The sequence below is a fragment of the Rhinoderma darwinii genome, chromosome 4 (genome assembly GCF_050947455.1).
Source record: "Rhinoderma darwinii isolate aRhiDar2 chromosome 4, aRhiDar2.hap1, whole genome shotgun sequence".
Taxonomy (NCBI): domain Eukaryota; kingdom Metazoa; phylum Chordata; class Amphibia; order Anura; family Rhinodermatidae; genus Rhinoderma; species Rhinoderma darwinii.
Genome location: NC_134690.1, coordinates 240,546,268 through 240,565,850, shown reverse-complemented (window position 1 = coordinate 240,565,850; position 19,583 = coordinate 240,546,268).

The window sequence follows — 19,583 nt, the reverse complement described above, 5'->3', positions numbered from 1 at the left end:
GCACTACTTATGTATGTACTTGTGCAGTGTATTGTAACTGTATTGTAACTGGCATTTTACAACTGACAGTTAAAGAGGCTCTGTCACCACATTATAAGTGCCCTATCTCCTGGGCGTATTTTCACTTTAGACCAAGTGGGCGTTGTACAGGGGAGTGTATGACGCTGACCAATTAGCATCATGCACTCCTCTCCATTCATTTACACAGCGCATAGGGATCCTGTTAGATCGCTATGTGCTGTCTTATACTTACAGATTAACGATACTGAAGTGTTTAGACAGTGCATAGACATTCCACGGAATGTCTATTCACAATCTCTGCACTTCGTTACTGTTTCTATGGTAGTTACAGCCGAGGAAGCGTGATCTCGTTGATTACGCGTCCTCTGCTGTAACTACCACAGACAGAGTAATGAAGTGCAGAGATTGTGACTAGACATCCCGTGGAATGTCTATTCACTGTCTAAACACTTCAGTATTGTTAATGTGTAAGTATAAGACAGCACATAAGGATCTAACAGGATCCCTATGCGCTGTGTAAATGAATGGAGAGGAGTGCATGATGCTGATTGGTCAGCGTCATACACTCCCCTGTACAACGCCCACTTGGTCTAAAGTAAAACACGCCCACTTGGGCATTAAGCAACTCATTAGCATAAATCTAAAAACGCTAATAAAGTGGTAAAAATAGATCGTTTTTTTAAATAAAAAGCATTACTGTCACCTACATTATAGCGCCCATCTCCTTATCTAGGAGATAGGGCACTTATAATGTGGTGACAGAGCCTCTTTAAGCCTTTTACATCCTGCCTCGGGAGGGCCAACGGGGTACAGAGGGAGCCCCCTCCCTCTGTTTCAATCACTTAAATGCCGCTGTCACTATTGACAGCGGCATGTAAGGGGTTAAACGGCGGCGATCGGAGATAACTGTGATCGCCGCCGTTGCAGTGGGATGTCGGCTGTATATACACCAGCTCGTGTGCCCATTTGCGGGAACGCACTGCTAAAAAGGACAAACAGTAACGCCCAGGGGTTAACATAGGAATTGAAAGAAATTTTCAAGTCTTATGTACATAACGCTTAAATACATAGAGACGGATCGAAACGTTGCCTGCCTGGGGTGAATAAACAAACCACTTTTTTTCACCAATTTCCTTGGAGTGCTGCCTCTTCATTTTCATTCATTTTTTGGGATTTATGTGTATATATATATATATATATATATATATATATATATATATATATATACTGTTTCATAAAAAATAATATAGTATCATCAAAGCTGTTCTTGCTTCGACCTGGACCACCCTGTCATGTCTCTGGCATTCTTTTATGTAACGTGATAAATTTGTTTCTGCCTGAAATGCAATATCAGTAGCGATAAAATATAGTTTTGCTTAGGGCGAAGCTGAAACACCCTGGGGAAAAATATTTCAACAAAGACATTTCTATCTGACAACATTCAATTGTTGTTTTTTCAGTAAAATTCTATACACTCAATCTTTGTTATCTCTGTTATTTCTTTTGTTGTATGGTCCCATTGGTATGTTTAAGGTGCCAGTCCCTACAGTATGCTCAGGAGCAGATACTGTTGCTTTTTAGAGATGTAAAATCTTAGCACATTCTTTGTGTGATATTATGAAAACGCTAGGAATGCCAATTAAATCAGCCAAGGACATCAATAATGTATGTTTTGCCCCAAAAAAGAATATATAGAATTTTAAAGGGCATGTATTATTGGAAAATTACATATTATTTAAATCAGCTTTAAAAAAATAAATGTTGGTTGTGTTTTTTATTTTTTTTAGGTGACTATTCATTAAAAAAAATACAGATATGTTCCTGTTTTCACACTGATCAGTAAACACAGTATGCTGATATTTCCTGTTTTCTCTAGCCCATTTGCAGTGTAGATGGTACAGTGCAGTACCACACGGCAGAGTTTGTTGCAAAAATTTTGTACGACTGGAATTCAATTCCATTCATCTGAATTTGGTTGTTTCTGCAGCCGGAGTATAGATGTCTGCAAGTTCTATTCAGATGAATGGAATAGATTTTCAGTCTCAGATAATTTTTTCAACAAAATCTGCCGCATGTGACTATACCCTTAAAGGATATCCAGCCCCTCCTACCATGTGATTTTTTTTCTGTCCAATATGGACTAGGACAGATGGTTTGCTTTGCACCAGGCCACGGTAATAGCCATCATACCATTCTGAGTTCATGGTTTTCTCAATACATTCAGATGAGTCAAAGGTGTTACTGGAGACTTTCCCCAGTGCAGAACTTGATATCTCGGGGAACTCAATTCTGCCAAGACCTCAAGAGATTCAACCTGATAGCCTAAAGGATGACCAGCCTCTATTATAATCTAGAGGGTTCTCCGACGCAGTCATGAAGACCTTGTCACAGTCCAGGTCTCAATCCATCAAGAAGGCTTACACAAGGGTCAAACAAATCTGTTCAGCTTGGGTAGTTCCAACCCACAGATTATCAACATCTAAGACTTGATGCAGCAAGGATTTGAAAAAGGCCTGCCCATTGATCTTAAAAGTCTAAATTTTGGTCATGTCCGTCCTTTTGGGCAGATCCTTGTCACAAGAGACATTTGTGAAAAGCTTCCTGAAAGGGTTTGCTAGAATGAGATCTATCATACTCAAAACTGTGGCAAAATGAGACTTATCCTTAGTTCGAAAAGATTTATGCTCATCTCTCTTCGCACCTCTGGTAGAGGTCCCACATAACTTCCTATCCTTAAAGCCACTTTCACATAGCAGTATTTGTAAGCCAAAACAAAGAATGAGTCCAAAACATGGAGGAGGTGCAAATTTTCACATTATACTTTTTCTCTGTGTAGTTCCACTCCTGACTTTGGTTTACAAATACTGAAGCATAAATACTGATCAAAATACTACTATGTGAAAGTGGCCTAAGGTTATTTTCCTCCTGGCCATAACATTGGCCAAGAGAATAGGAGAGCGCCAGTCCTTATCATTAGTGGATCTGTACATCTGATTTCTCCCTGACAGGGTGCTTCTAAGGTGACTACCAAAGTTCCCTCTCAAAGTTCTGTCATTTCTAATCTGTAATCAGGTCATCTCTCCTACAGTGTTCTGTCCTGAGCCTTCCTCTCTTAAGGAATATTATCTCCATTCCCTAGATCTGTCCTGTTGCCCCGAGGTCTATTTCGCTCGGAGTAAAGAGTTCGGGAAAGTTGAACATTTATAAATTCAGTTTTCTGGGAGAAATAAAGTCTTAAAAGCTGACACACCTACCCTGGTTAGATGGTTAAAAGAGGCAATTAGGCTGGTTGATATAGTTCAGAACTCTGATCCATCTAAATAAAGTCTGATCTTGCTGAATCAGATTTGCTGTGGAGCTTGAAGCTCGCACCATCATCAAGCATTATAGGTTAAATTTCCGGTTCTCAGAGAAGACGGCTCTTGGGTGGTTGATTTTGAGTTCCGCCAAACAAGAGCCCCCCTCCCTATGGGGTTACTTCTTGCTAAATTCACATCAATATGCTGCTGGTTAGGGAGTAAGGGAAATGTTGATTTATATTTCTAATCTGTTTTTCCTAACAGCAGCACAAACTTCCCTCCCTAATAATTGTATTCTTTATGTTCTTTATTATAAACATAAGGTGGCAGGGGCTAGATGTCATTTAATTTACTGCTTCCTGGACACAGCGTTAGTCTGGGGAAATGTCACCGTATATGACAGCTCCTAAGGGGAAGTATGGAGCGCGCTCACAGGCTGAGCGCGCTCCATACTGAGTGGGTGTCGGCTGTATGTTACAGATGACACCCCACTGCCATGGGCGGAATCGATGATCACATTGATTCTGCCCTTATAGCTACTTAGATGCAGTGGTCAATAGCAGCAGCAGCATCAAAGCTTTTCCCATTTTTCCTAAAGTAATGTTACATAGTAACATAGTTAGTACGGTTGAAAAAAAGACACATGTCCATCAAGTTCAACCAAGGGATGGGAACAATTTCTACATATTGACATAGGAGCTGATATTTTTTCTAGAACGAAAAAGTACCTAAGCCTTTTTTAAATACATCTACTGTCCCTGCTGTGACCAGCTCCTGCGGTGACTATTCCATAGATTCACAGTTCTCACAGTAAAGAACGCTTGTCGTTTCTTCAGATTGAACCTTTTTTTCTCCAGACGGAGGAAGTGCCCCCTTGTTTTTTGATGGTAGAGGATAGAAAAAAAGAGGGACCAATGCAAGGCGCTGCTAATAACAAATTAGGTGTTTATTAATGATGGGATAATGGTAGGCTGTAATAAACACCTAATTTGTTATTAACAGCGCCTTGCATTGGTCCCTCTTTTTTTCTATCCTCTACCTTCACTTTGACGGTGAATTCCCGTTCACCGGCCCTTGGACCTTGGCAGCAGCTACAGATCGCACTTGGCTGTACACACCCTGGGTGTGTCTCCTCACTTCGCATCTCCACAGCAGTGTGCTCCCTGGAGATCGTTCCACACCCTTCAACAGTGTTATGCCTGGTCAGCATAACCCGACTAGGTGAGTGCAAATCACCCTAGTATTATTTGTTGTTTTTTGACCTCCGGATAATTGCACTATGTGGCGCCGCGTGTTTTTTCTTCTTTTCTTGTTTTTTTGAGGGGGTTTTACATGGAACAGGATTTCACCATATTTTTTGTATGTGCCATTCATATATTTATATTTGCTCAAAGGTTTACATAGCCTATAAATAAGAAGCTTTTTCTCACCCTGCATCTGAGGAAAATACTCAGAATATACTTCCACTGACACACGGTTCTTCGATAGCAGCCCTTAGCAGTTAAAGAGGTTACAGAAGCATCTCATGAGCAAGTTATCTGGGCATTCATAGATGTATCCATGGCAGGATAGGCATAATTTATTATACAGCAGTGAGGCCGTGGTCATAACATCTCTAGATGTAACAAGCAATTTTAACAAAATGAGTGACAGTAGGCAAAAAAGTTAAATTCATGTATAGCAGGAAACATTTCCACCTTCAGAAAACCTTTCTGTCCTTTTATTAACACGAGAGAAATTCTCTCCAACTAAATAATAAAGATATGTCTAAGGGTCTGTATTATATTATTCCCCTCCATTCTACCCAAAACTACGAATCGTTCTGATTAATATTATATGTGCATTCTGTTTCATATTATTATTTCAATGTGCTAATAACTAAAGCACTGTGTTGCAGAAAATTACTACTCTGCATTTAGTAATTATAATATTGTATGCAAGTTCACTATATCCCTATTTCTAATTGGCTTTTATTCTAAATTGCAGAGGTCCTCAGACATGAAGAAGTACTGCCAGTTGTGGAAGTAACAGGTAATTAGAAAGGGAAATTTTGTATTTTTTTGCTTTATATAATAATGTATGAAGCATTCATTCTTTGATATTTTATATTTTATTATGTAAGCAAACAGCATAGTATGACATAGCAGAAAAACACTTCTAAATTTTCGGATTTAGACTTTTGCATAAAAATAACATAGGCATATGACCTAAACTCTATTTATATTGGGACACCATTTGGGACAGGAACCCATGTGAGTGATGATAATCTCTGAACAGCGCTGCTGAATATGTTGGCGCTATACAGCAGAAAAAAATCTAAACTCTAAAGAAGAGAATGTGCCCAATTATACTGAATAATTTCCATCCATTTCTTAGTGCCTGATAGCACAATAGGACCTTATGCACACAGCAAAGCCATATACATTGTGCATGTATTGTGTCGCGGGGTGTGGACCCACTGGGCCGTACCCGTAGCGAGATAGCAGCTGGCCAAAAAGGTACAGTACAAAGTTTATAGTCCAGAAAGGGTACCTGAGGCAATGTAGACAGTAGCGGTGATTCAGGCTGAAGATAAGGCTCCGGCAGTAGACGGACACCCGGCGGGGTGTGACACAGTAGATGCAGCGGAAGACACAACTCAACTTCAACTGTAGACGGCACAGAGGCACGGTAGCACGGGTTACAGAGTACAGGCAGCAGGAACAGGTAACACTGGGAACTGGAAAACACTAGGAGACCATTTGCAAGACAAACTTTAGGTACACAACAATGCTCAGGCAAGGATCAAGAGGGCAGAGCCCTTTTTATAGTCCAGCAGCATCCTGTGATTGTGCGCGCACTGGCCCTTTAAGGCCGTGCACGTGCCATGCAGGAGACAGTCTCAGATCCAGGAAGTGAGTGCCGGCTTTTCACAGGTGGGAGATTCCGCAGAGAACTCACGTGTCTATGGCCGCGGCCGTCAGAGTGTAAGTCAGAACGATGGGCCGCGGCCATAGACGTAACATATTGCTGTACATGTAGTATCTATGGTACTATATAACAGAGTCGCAGGCACTCAGTGTGGCTCTGTATGTGCAGCCCAGTATTCTACTCTAGAACTAATTCTTCAAAGGGGAGTATACCTCAATAACAAAGCATGTTCCATGTTTCCTAACATTTCATGGTTCCCTATGAATCCAGGGGAAAAACCTGGCATACAATTGGAGACACATGGAGGTACAGTAAGGGCCCATAGAAGTCTATGGGTGGCGTATTACGGATCCGTACAACATAGATCCTTATCACGGCCTCATTAGACTCTATATTCCGATGTTATTTTCATTAAAGTGTAAAATATCATAAAAGTAAAAAAAAATATCGCACATCCCAACTTTTTGATTATAGTTGACGATTTTCATTCCTTAGATCTTCAATGTATTTCACTATATAGAATACATAGAATATTAATGTCATCCATCATTGTAATAAAGCACACTGCAGTGTTATATGCGATAAAACAGATCTGTACATTTGTGTTGAAAAATACGACTTTTGGGCATTCTATGGCGCACTTTCCATAGGGGCCTAACAAATTTAATATAATTTATGACAGAAAACTGATGTAAATTAAAGCAGGTTATAGATGATATATTTTACTCTGTGCAGCGTAGCAAGGTAGAGGCCCGTGCTGAGCCCCCCATCGGACTAACCCCCTTACTTCCCCATCCCCATTGGACAGTAAAGAAAAAAAAATTATAATCTCACCGCTGCTCTTCGCTTCTCCCCTCCGGCTCCCTCGGTAAATTGCGGCTCAAACAATATACTGACACTGGGCAGCATTAGGACATTGTATGTGATGCAGTATTCAGGACGCTCAATGCTGAGCCGTATATAAGGCTCTGATGCTGCTCGGCATCAGGACCTTGTATGAGAAGTGGCATGCTAAGAGAGCCTGAGCGGACCAAGAAGGAAGAGGTAAAGAGGAGCTGTAAAGGTGAGTATACGTTTTTTTATTTTGTCACAAATATGTCGCACGGCCAGTGGAAAGATGGGAAAGATTTATTAAGAGTCATGCTGAGCAGAAAACTAAGGCTGCCATATGAAACGCCAGTCCTAGTAAATCTTCCCCTTTGTACCTTCCTTCCCCTATATAAAAGAAGGAAAACCCAAGAGAAAGTAAACCCATTTTTCACGCATGTAGAATATTATCTTGTATATACAGTATATCCCTCTGTGATATGTATTTAATGTATACAGTTGCTAGAAAAAGTAAGTGAACCCTTTGGTATAGCCTGAATTTCTGCTTTTATTACTAATAAAATGTGGTCTGATTGTTATATAAGTCACAATTATAGACAAACACAATCTAACTAAACTAATAACACACAATCCCTTGTACTGTTCTGGTGTTTTACTGAGCACATTGAGTATAACATCCACTGTGCAAGGAGAAAAGGTAAGTGAACCTCTGTGTTAATGATTTCTCCAAGAGCTAAAGATGTTTCAATCAAGGAAATACAATTAAATGTGTGGGTTTCACAGGTGCTTTGCCCATTGAATAAAGACACACAAAGCATGGCTACTGACAAATCTGTTCTTCTCAAGAAAGAGTGGTTAGTTTGAACAATGCCTCAAAGCAAACATATTTCAGCAGACCTTAGAAGACTTGTTATAGAGACACATGAAGTTGGAAAAGGCGACAAAAGCATTACTAAATACCTGGGTGTACATCAACCCACGGTTAGACAAATTGTCTACAAATGGAGAAAATTCCGGACTGTTGCTACATTCCCTAGGAGTGGGTTTAAAGACACTCCTTTAGGACTGTTAAGATCACTCCAAGACCACAAGGGGCAATCCTGAAAGAGGCGAAAAATAATCCAAGGTTAAAGGCAAAAGACACACTGAAAAAAACTGAACTAGACTGATGTTCAAGAAAGGACACCACAAAGGAAGTTGCTGCTGTCAAAAAAACAAACATTGCAGCACATCTCAACTTTTCCTGTGATTACCTGGATGTGCCACAATGCTTCTGGTAAAACGTTCCATTTGAGATGAGACAAAAATTGAACTTTTTAGCACAAATGCACAACACTATGTTTGGAGAAAAAAACAAAACACTGCACACCAAAACTAAAACCTCATCCCAACTGTGAAGCATGATGGAGGGAAGATCATTGTATGGGGCTGCTTGGATGCTGTCTCAGGACCAGGATGCCTTGCAATCATTGAGGGAACAATGAACTTCAAGGTATATCCAAACTGTTTACAGGACAATGTCCATAACCTAAAGCTTAAGAGATGTTGGGTGATGCAGCAAGACAATGATCCAAAGCACACAAGTAAATCAACTAAAGAATGGTTGAAAAACAAGAAAATTTGTGTTTTAAAATGGCCAAGTCAGAGTCCTATCAAGATGCTGTGGCATGAATCGAAGAGAGCTGTGCACGCAAGACATCTCATAAATATTGATGAACTGAAAATCATTTGGTTAAAAATTCCTCAACAACTTTGTGCAAATTTTATTTGCAGCTACAGGAAACGTTTGATGGAGGTGATTGCTGCTCAAGGGGATATACACGTTATTAAATTTAAAGGTTCACTTACTTTTTATTCAGACCATATTTTATTAGTAATCAATGCTGGAATCCAGGTAATTCCAAAGAGTTCACTTACTTTTTCTTGAAATTTTATCTTATTACAGGCTGCAACATGTGTTTATAGAGTAAATACATTTTCACAAATATTTTAGTTTATCATAGAAACATGTCAGAATTTTGATCTGGGTGCTGAGCCCACACCATCGCTGAAAGGAAGGCTCAGAAGCGCTTCAGCTCTGATCGGCTCTCTTCATCAGTCTGAATACAAGCTCATAGATGTTCTATGTGGGCATGTCTTGAGCCTGACAAGGAGAGCGTAACAGCTCTTTTGCCCCTTCATTTCAGTGATGTGGGATCTTAGCACCCGGACCCCCACTTAACAATAGTGCATAGCTGGATGAGATAGTCACACTTTTTTTTTTTAAAGCCCTGCTCTGTGGATAATAAAATAGTCAGTAAGTTCTAAACAAAGCAGAAGAAGTAATGATAGCATCCAGCTAAGAACTCCACAGTAGCATTTTGAGGATTTGAGGAATGCATTTTGGCTCTGTAGACTGATCTGTGATATTCAGCTGTTTTAACTAAAACATACAGTAAAATATTACAGTATTATGTGCTGATTAATTTTACTTTTGCGGCTTAAGATGTTTTTTTTTCCCAATGCAGAGCTCCAAATCCCCTGCATAGACACAAATATAAAAGATAACATGCTGGCTTCCTGCACCAGCCACTAGGGGCAGCTTGGGCGCTTACTGCATATTGTTAAAATGGAATTAAATAATAACACAGTTTAAATTAAGTTCATAAGCTTCTTTTAGTGGTAGCTGCAGGCAGCCAGAATATTATCTTTTAAACCTACTGTGTGTCTATACTGGGAATTTGGTGCTCTATCAGTATTAAAATATAATAAGAAGTTAATCAATGCTGAAGTTTGGACTTAAAACGAACATAATGCTAAGGCTTCATTCACATCTGCGTTGGGGTCCCATTCTGACGTTCCATCTGAGCTTTCCGTCAGAACGGGACCCTGAACAGACACAAACTGACACTAAGAGAAACCACAGGTTTTTGTTTACATCACCATTTATTTGAAAGGTGACGGATCCCCCCATACTCATTAGATTGTTATCCAGTCCTGACATTTATCTAAGGGCCCTTTTACACAGGCCAATTATGGGGCAAACAAGCGTTCACGGAACGCTTGTTTCAGGGCTGTAGCTAAAGGCTCATGGGCCCGGGTGCAAGAATTCAGCTTGGGCCCCCCTACCCCTCCCCAGCACCACCATCATCATCAGACCCCTGCGCGCTCCTATGCCCAGACGCCTTGCCCAACAGCCCCCATGGTATAATGCCCCCACACAGTTAATGCTCCCATAGCTGCCCCCACACAGTTAATGCTCCCATAGCTGCCCCCAATATCAGCCCCCCCATACAGTATAATGCCCCCATATGTGAATAATTACTTACCTATCCCCGTTCCCACGTCGAGTGGAGGATCCTTCGCCTCCTCCGGTGTGTACTATGAGTGACTCAGCGCAGGAAGGCGCGATTATGTCGCTACATCCCGCCTGCCTGCGTCGAGCCGCTCACGGCACAGGGAATGCTGGATCAAGGAGATGTCAGCTCCTTGCTCCAGCATTGATTGGAACCGGGACCTCGGTGAGTGACTCACGAACCCCCAGGGGGACGCGACCCACAGTGTAGGGATGTCACGATACCAAAATTTGGACTTCGATACCGATACTTCGTTTACTTTGCCAACAGTAATAAAAAAATAAAAAAAAGTTCTTCCATTTTCTGATGTGAGGCACGAGGTGTGATGATGAATTTTGAATGTGCCTCACATTACTAGTAATTAACCTCATCATGTTTCTCAGCCATAATGGGTTAATGTGTAAGGTACATGATGGGGTTGATTACTATTAATGTGAGGCACATGGAGGTTAAATTCATCATCGCACCTTGTGCCTCACAATTAGGCCCCATGCACACAACCGTAAATAACCTCCATTCACTTTCATTGAGCGCGGACACATTTCCGTAGCGCTACGGATGGGTGTCCGTGCCGTAGAAATGTTCCGAAAATTATGGAACATGTCCGTCCTTTTGCATTTTGCGGGCCGTTCTCCCATACTTTGTAAAATGCGGGTGGCAGTCGGCGGCCGGCCGTGCCCGCAATCGCGGGCCCTGATTGCGGGCACGGTCGTGTGAATGGGGCCTAAGTGATAGAAAGCAATTTTTATTTTATTTTTTTACAGAGTACACATCATAAATGATGCAAAAAAATTGTTGTGCAGGTTATTACGGGCGCGCCAATACCGATTATGTGTATGTTTTATGTATTGAGACTTATTTTAATGTTTATTATAAAAAAAGTGTATGTGTATTTTTTTTATTTAACATTACTTTGTTTTTATTTTATTTTTAAACTTCTAGCTATAGGCCAGTACATTAGCCTGTGTACTGATAGTACACAGGCAGTTGTTAAGACATACCTCAGTATGCCCTAACAACAGGAAATATGGTCAGACAGCCCTGGGGTCCTTCAACAGACCCTGGGCTGTCTGCCCATATATGGTATGTCCCTTAATCGCATCACAGGAATTCCCTGTGACGCGATCCAGGGGCATCCCCCCTTCTCATTTTCCCCTGAATGCTGCAGTCCGCAGTGATCGCAGCATTCAGGAGAATAGCGGCGGAGATGAGCGGTTTCTCTGATCTCCGCCGTTATAGAGTGGGGCTGCAGCTGTGTAATACAGCCGTTGCCCGCTCCTGATATAAGTGCGCGCGCGGTCAGCATTTGGAGATGCGGCCGGCGCTGCACTAATGAGCGGCGGTTCAGGCATTGAGGACAGAACATGGGGGTGTTTTGTAGCGCGCCCGCCATGTTCTGTCTTCAGTGCCGACGCTCATTAGTGCAGCGCCGGCCGCATCACATCATCCTGACGGCCATGTTAGGACTCAGGAGCGGGGCAGTGACTGTATTACACAGCCGCAGCCCCGCTCTCATACACTCATGTGTACTATACTGTATTGTGCAGTTTGCGGTGGAGGAGGGGGGGGGCTGTGATTTAACGCCCCCCCCCCTCTCCACCGCATACAACACAATACATTACAAGGCATCACATACATTACATTACAATACATAACGTTACAACACAATACATTACGTTACACTGCAGCTTACCTGGAGTCCTCCGCAACGACTCTTCTGCTCTGTCTGGAAGCCGTGTCACGTGACAACACGGTCACATGGTACACTAAGTGTACCATGTGACCGTAACCCGGAAGTGCCGGCTTCACGGCACAGAAGATTTAGTTAGAAAAAATGCTGTATGGCAACGGGGGCCCGTGGGCCCCCCAGGCTTAGGGGCCCGGTCGCAACTGCGACCGCTGCGACCCCTATAGCTACGCCACTGGCTTGTTTCCAATCATTGCCCTGTGTAAACAGGGCAGTGATCAGTCGATGAAAGAGCTCGTTCATCCGGTGATCGTATTGTTTCTGCAGCAGAAAATATTATCGTTGTGTGTAAACAGGGAGATGTGCTGCCGACATGATAGAAATGTATGGGGATGAGCGGTCATAGTAACGAGCGCTCTTCTTCATACATTACTTATAATAGCTCCTTGTGAAAGGAGCAAACGAGCTCCAAACAACAGGCTATCTCGTTGATCAGTGCTCGTTCTTATGGCCAAAATTGTCCGGTGTAAAAGGACTATTAGCTATTAAAAATGTGTGAAACAAAGTGACTATTGCTCAAATTAAACATGTTTCTTAAAAGCACACTTTTAATTGGCCTATCTATTTTTCTAGAGCCCTTCATACCAGAAGAAAAACCTCAGGAAATAGAAATACAAGGTACAAATGCCAACACTGAAGAAGCTTCAAACAAAGGTCTTTTAAGCATGAAGTTAAAACACAAACATACATTGTAAAAGAATTGTTACACTAAACTTGTTTTATTTTATTTTCTATGTTCCCCCTAAATGAATGCAACCCACATTATACATTCATGAACTTTTGTGCTTGCATCAGGATAAAATCATGAAATGTATTTCAATTTATTAGTATGTTTTATTTTTGTTTATAGACATTTACTATATCTTGTAAGCAACAAATGTAAACTGGAAATCAATTATGGGCGACAATATTGTTTTTGTGGTTAAAGTTATTACAAAATAGTGTTATACATTTACAACACTCCTCTAAAATCCCAATAAAGAACACGTGTGACTTATTTAGGTTAGAAGTCCTGTTTTATGTATCAGAGAATCTTCAATTTACTATTATGGTAATTTTTTTTACAGAATCACGTTAACAAAATTATTTGTCCCATCATTAAATATCATATTCTTGGTATAGATCGTAAAAAAATAATATTTTTTTTCCATTTACATGCTGTTAAATAAATATTTAATTGAAAAGTTATGACATTTACTTACATAATATGACACCACCTGATGTTCAAAGGTATAGCAATGTGCACTTGCACCTAATGAACTGAGTGCTGGTGGACACTCATGCTCGGTCATTTTCTTCACATCCAGTTCTCTGCATAGTAATCCTCTGTTCACTGTAGAGCAGCCAATAGAGTAGCTTTCTGTCCTGCTTGTCAAGGAAGGAGAAGAGCCTCTGCAGTAGCCTGGCAGTAAAGTCGAGTAAACTCCTTCTGCAGGGAAAGTAAGAAGGGACCATATGGCCAGCTGCTAGAGTGGGAAGGAAACTGATTCTGTTTAGAGCCCGTTCCGTAGCAGCACAGATTAGCAGCAGCACCAAAGGGGACACATGGAAGCAAAAAATATGTAAAAGTTATTTTTATATGCTAGAATCACTTGAAATTACACTAAAACAGCTAATATCAGTCTTTTTAGGACTTTTGGTACAAAAATTATTCATACTATAACTTTTTACTGCAATATTCTTAGAAAGCATATTTGTTATTAATTTTAAATTAAAAGGAACTGTACAAAGGGCTGACATGTATGGCTTTTAGTTTGTGGCTAATAATAATGATAATAATAATATGCATAATAATCATGGTTTCAGCAAGAAAAGGTTTTTCATTGAGTACTAAAAAATGATAAACATTTTCCAATATACCTTCTGTATAAATTTCTCATATTTTTAAAGAGCTCTGTTTGCTGTCATTCAATTGGAACTGTCGTTTAACGTATACCTGTGACAGATGCAATACAGTGGGCATCACCCATAGGCTCCCATATTTAAAAAAATGTATACCGTGTGTTTTTTTGCGAGATCCCTCAGGATGGAATAGCGTAGTCTACTACACTATTTCATTCGTCAAAAAAGGTACACTGACGTATACCTGCCCGACGGAGACCAAAAGGACACTCTGTTGGTCTCCGTCAGGCTAATGGAGCCCTATGGACACATTTTTTTGTGTACATAGGAGCTTTCCTGACAGACACGAAAAACCTAGGGCACAAACATGATGTAAAGAGGGCCTAAGGTCCCCTTCTTGATTTATTGTTTGTGAGTTTGCTTTATTCTTTAATTATGCATATGTAGTTACAAGACATTTAGAGAACATTCATACTGTTATTTTTTTAGGTAGAGAAGGACTGATTTATAAAACTTATCTTTTAATAAGCTTATAATAAAAAATTTAGATAACACATATATTCTGTGAAAATGACATACAGATCAGAGTTATTTTGGTGGTTCCTTGGGTTACAGTTTCTTTGTTACAGCAGTGGATTCAAATTGGGTATTGTGGAGATCACACAGTAGTGCCTTATGTTTCTCCTACAGCAGCCTACCCATTGTATTTAAGTGGCTTGACCTACCTTTGGTATTGTTCTGGGCACCTGTTCTAAACAGACCATTGGACCAGCAGGGACCATTGTTAGGACCCAGCTGCAATAGCAACACATCGGCACCTCGCGGACTGGCAGAGGGAACCCCATTGTGATTGACCACTGCATCTAATGAGTTAAACGATCCCTAAACCTTGCCATTAGAGAAAGGTATTGGCTAGGTAATACAGTCAGCACCCAGAAGTGATGGCGCCCGAACAGCTCCTGTGCCTGTGCAAACACTATGACGCACATATACATAAATTCACGTGAATGGTACAGTTCCCATGTCGTAAATGTACTTCATAGGGTGGGAAGGGTTTAAAGGAAAAATACATTTAGAAATAAATGTTAAAAGTAAACGGGATAAACTTGCTCACACTGTTTGCCAGTCTGCAAGATTTTCTACATGTTCCATTTTTGGCTGGTGAATGGCTGACGGGTGGCGTGTAGTAAGGAGAGTGGGGGTTAAGTATCTGTGTGCCATACTGCAGACAGGTAAGATGTGGAATGCTCCTGCTGCAGCCTGTTGTATTACAGCCAGACACAGAACATTGAGTAGGGGGGAAATGGCTAGTCTCCTGGAACACATATATAAGTATTCTTTATATATTTATCTGTATTAATTGCAATATGAAACAAAATGATTCAAGGAGAGCAGGAGATTAAGGTAGGATTAGTGTTCCATTAAAGTGTTACTGTCACATGAAAGTGTCAGTTTTAAGCTTAACTCCACTACAGAAAATAAATATAAAATGTATTTATGACTTCTAGTATCCCTACAGTAAAGAGTGCATCATCTATCATCTATCTATCTATCTATCTATCTATCTATCTATCTATCTATCTATCTATCTATCTATCTATCTATCTATCTATCTATCTATCTATCTATCTATCTATCTATCTATCTATCATCTATCTTTGTGTTAGCCATGATTCCTCTTTTATGAAACACTTACATTAAATTTACAGGCTTATACATCCTCAGTTACCACTAATGAGACCTGGCATTGCAAATGTTTAGCAAAATGGATATTTGGCAGAAAGAATCTGTATCTATCTTCAAACAGATGTGTGCTCTATATTTTTTTAAATGATTCATCTTAGGTGTTCAGCAAGAAACAAGATGACCGTGATAGCTATTGTTTCTGACACATCAACATTAATGTCACAGTAAATTATGCCATACAGTTGTTTGATTTAGAGAATTGACAAACTTGCTTGTAGTGATTCATACAAGACTTCCACATGTAATAAGTAACAAATAGTAAAGGATTAGGTGAGAATCAAAAAAATTTATGTAAATATACTGTATGTCTTGCAAATAGATGGGGAAGTGTTGGAGACTGCATGGTGGCACATGGCTTTGTAGTATTGAGCTGTAGGTAATCTATGTCATGTCTTGCAGGGACTCCATATACCTCCTCTGTATAGCACTGTATTGTGGACATCTTCTACCCTTGAAGCGTCGCTTCTAAGGGAGATTACCTGCATAATAAGGCATCTGATGGAGCATTCCACAATTTTGTTTCTGTCAGATTCATATGGAATCCAACAAAAGAACTTCTGTATGCCTCTGTATGAAATTGTATGCACATTATGGCTCTGTACAACTCAGAAGTTTTACAAAGACTTAAAATAGTAGTGTGCATGAGCCCTTATATTACCAAAGGCTCTGTGTCTATAGGCTTCCACAATGTAAATCCAATTGCAGAGAAAGTTATATCAGCTAGCATGAGAGGAACAAGTCCACTAATACAGAATTCTTCTATCCAAGGTAAGTATCAGAGGTGTCCAAGGTACTAACCAATGTAAATCCAGACATGTATATTAGGGCCTGTTCACATCACCGTTCGCTTTCCATTCCAGGTTTCCATCGGAGTTTTCCGTCGTGTGAACCCCGCAACGGAAAGTGAAAGTGAAACCACAGCTTCCGTTTCAGTCACCATTGATATCAATGGTGACGGAAACATCGCTAATGGTTTCCGTTTTAATGATGGAATCAATAGCGGAGTCGACTGCGCTATTGATTCCGTCGGAAAAACGTAAATCTGCCGGAATGGTGACGAACGAAAACCATTAGCGATGTTTCCGTCACCATTGACCATTTAGGTCCTCTGTGAACATTACAGTACATTAAATGACAGATTTAGGCTGTGTTACACCTGCTTTGGGGTTTTCCGTTGTCCTACTCCGTCAGAGAAGCAAAACAAAGGAAAAGCGGAAGCGACTCTTCCGTTGCCCAACAGATGCCACCAGCGGCCGATGAAAACCCATTCACTCTAATAGGTTACGTCATCTTTACAGTCAGGGAGTCCGTGGTTTTACCTGAAACAATAGTTCATGTTGCGCTATTGTTTCCGGTAATCTCTGGAGGATCTGCGATGGAGTCCCCAACGCAGATGTGAAAAATGCCTTACATTTTAGCACCAAGATTAATATATTATTACCTACATTCATTAAAGTATCATATAATAATGAAAATAAAAAAGTTTGTGTATGCTGCTCCTTAAAATGTGTCTGCTATTCTCGGGGTGATGATAGGTATAACAGTACAAACAAGTAAGTATAAAATATTAATAAAAACATGAATTCTATTTTTTTCATTGCTTTCAGAGAAATATGATGTAAAAGTGCTTGACACACTGCCTTCTGAACCAGGTAATGTTCTGAAAGCTTTTATTACATTTTACCTTTCCTATTGATGACTTTATGTACTTTAAATTCTACTATTACAAAAATCAAATTGATTTTATTTTTGAATGACTCACATACAATTCAATTTCATCTTCTTTCGAAGAGCCCATAAAGCATTATGAACCAGAGGCTAAAGAAATAATTAAAGGTAATCATGAACACATCCATTGTCATTTGTTTTACCTGCCTTGTTATTATTTGTTATTTATGGTTTTTATTTGCTACTTTCATCTATTTAATTATACTCAAAGATCTATTATTGAAGAAAAAAACGAAATTAATTGTATTTCTTAAAAACCTACTTATAATTTAATATTTTCTTTTCCAGTAGAACCTGCAAAACAACCTGAGCCAGAGCCAAAAGAAATAACTGGAGGTAACAATACTAAGTACATTAGCCTTCATTGATAGAATATGATAAATTCAGTGCTGTACTATACTACTAGACCCCTTCCCGCCGCAGCCCTTTTTCAGATTTTCATTTTCATTTTTTCCTCCCCACCTTCCAAAAGCCATAATGTCTGTATATTTCCATCGATATAGTCCTATGAGGGCTTAATTTTTGCGGGACGAGTTGTAGTTTTTCGTAACACCATTTATTTTGCCATATAATGTACAAGGAAACGGGAAAAAAAATATATTTGTGGGGTAGAAAATGAAAAAAAAACGATTCCTCCATGTATTTTTCCACGCCGTTTTTACGGAATTCACTAAAAACCCTTTATTTAACTAATTTTGACTTTTTTTTTATTAGTCCACCTAGGGGACTTCAACCATCGATCGTTAGATCGCTTGCACGATATACTGCAATAATAATGTATTGCAGTATATCGAGATTCTGACAGGCAACTATTAAGCCCTGGGGGCACGATGAGCTGATAGAGGGGGAAGCCCCCTCTTTCGAACTATTTAAATGCTGCGGTCGCTATTGACCGCAGCATTTAACGAGTTAAAGGAGCGGGATCGCGCTCGAGCGCGATGCCGCTCCTTACTCTGAAGTGTCGGCTGTAACAAGCAGCCGACACCCGCATCGTATGGAGCGGGTTCACTCCGTGAGCCCGTTCCATACTTCCCCTACCCAACTTTGGCGTATGGATACGTGAAATGTCGGGAAGGGGTTAAAGAGACTCTGTCACCAGTTTATAAGTTCATCTCCTACCTAATCTGATAGGCGCTGTAATGTAGCAACAGTGGTTTTTATTTTGAAAAACGATCATTTTTGAGCAAGTTATGAACAATTTTAGATTTATGCTAATTCGTTTCTTAATGCCCAACTGGGCGCTTTTTAACTTTTTACCAAGTGGGCGTTGTAAGAGAAGTGTATGTGTAAGTCCCACAGAAACTTTACCGAAGTGTCGGGAGTGTGAATAGACATCGCATCCTGGCTGGAGGCACTTGGTAAAGTTACTGTGGGAGTATGTGACAGTACAGTGTGATCTTGTGAGATCACTCTGAGTGCAGTGAAAGAACCTGGGCTGGAATGAAGAGAAGTGTATGACGCTGATTGGTCACTGATTGGTCATACACTTCTCTTTACAATGCCCACTTGGTAAAAAGCTAAAAAAAAGCCCAGTTGGGCATTAAACAGATTTGCATAAATCTAAAATTGCTCATAACTTGCTCAAAAATGATTGTTTTTCAAAATAAAAACCACTGTTGTTATCTACATTACAGCGCCGATCAGATTACGTAGGAGATAGGGCACTTATAATCTGGTGACAGAGCCTCATTAAGACAACAAATAATATTATATAGGAAGATTACTGCCACTTTAAACTTGCTGGATATTAAATGAATTAGAAAACATATTTAATTTTATTTAATTTTTAACTGTGTCATTTATCTTGAATTAAATTTATTTTATATTGCTCAACTTTATGTGCACATTTATAAACACTCACAAATTTATATGACTCTGCTTAAAGGGGTTTTCCACAATTAACATTTGTCAACTATATACAGCATAGGCGATAAATGTATGAGTGCTGTGGGCACTACCACATTTCTCCCCACTGCATGATTGCAGTGAGGAGGATTTTGGATGGGTCGGCGATCTATGTCTATGGGGCCGACGGAGACTGTCTTGTTATTATTTGTTATTTATTTTTTCATTTGCTATATTTTATCTATTTTATTATACTCAAGGATCTATCATTGAAGAAAAAAA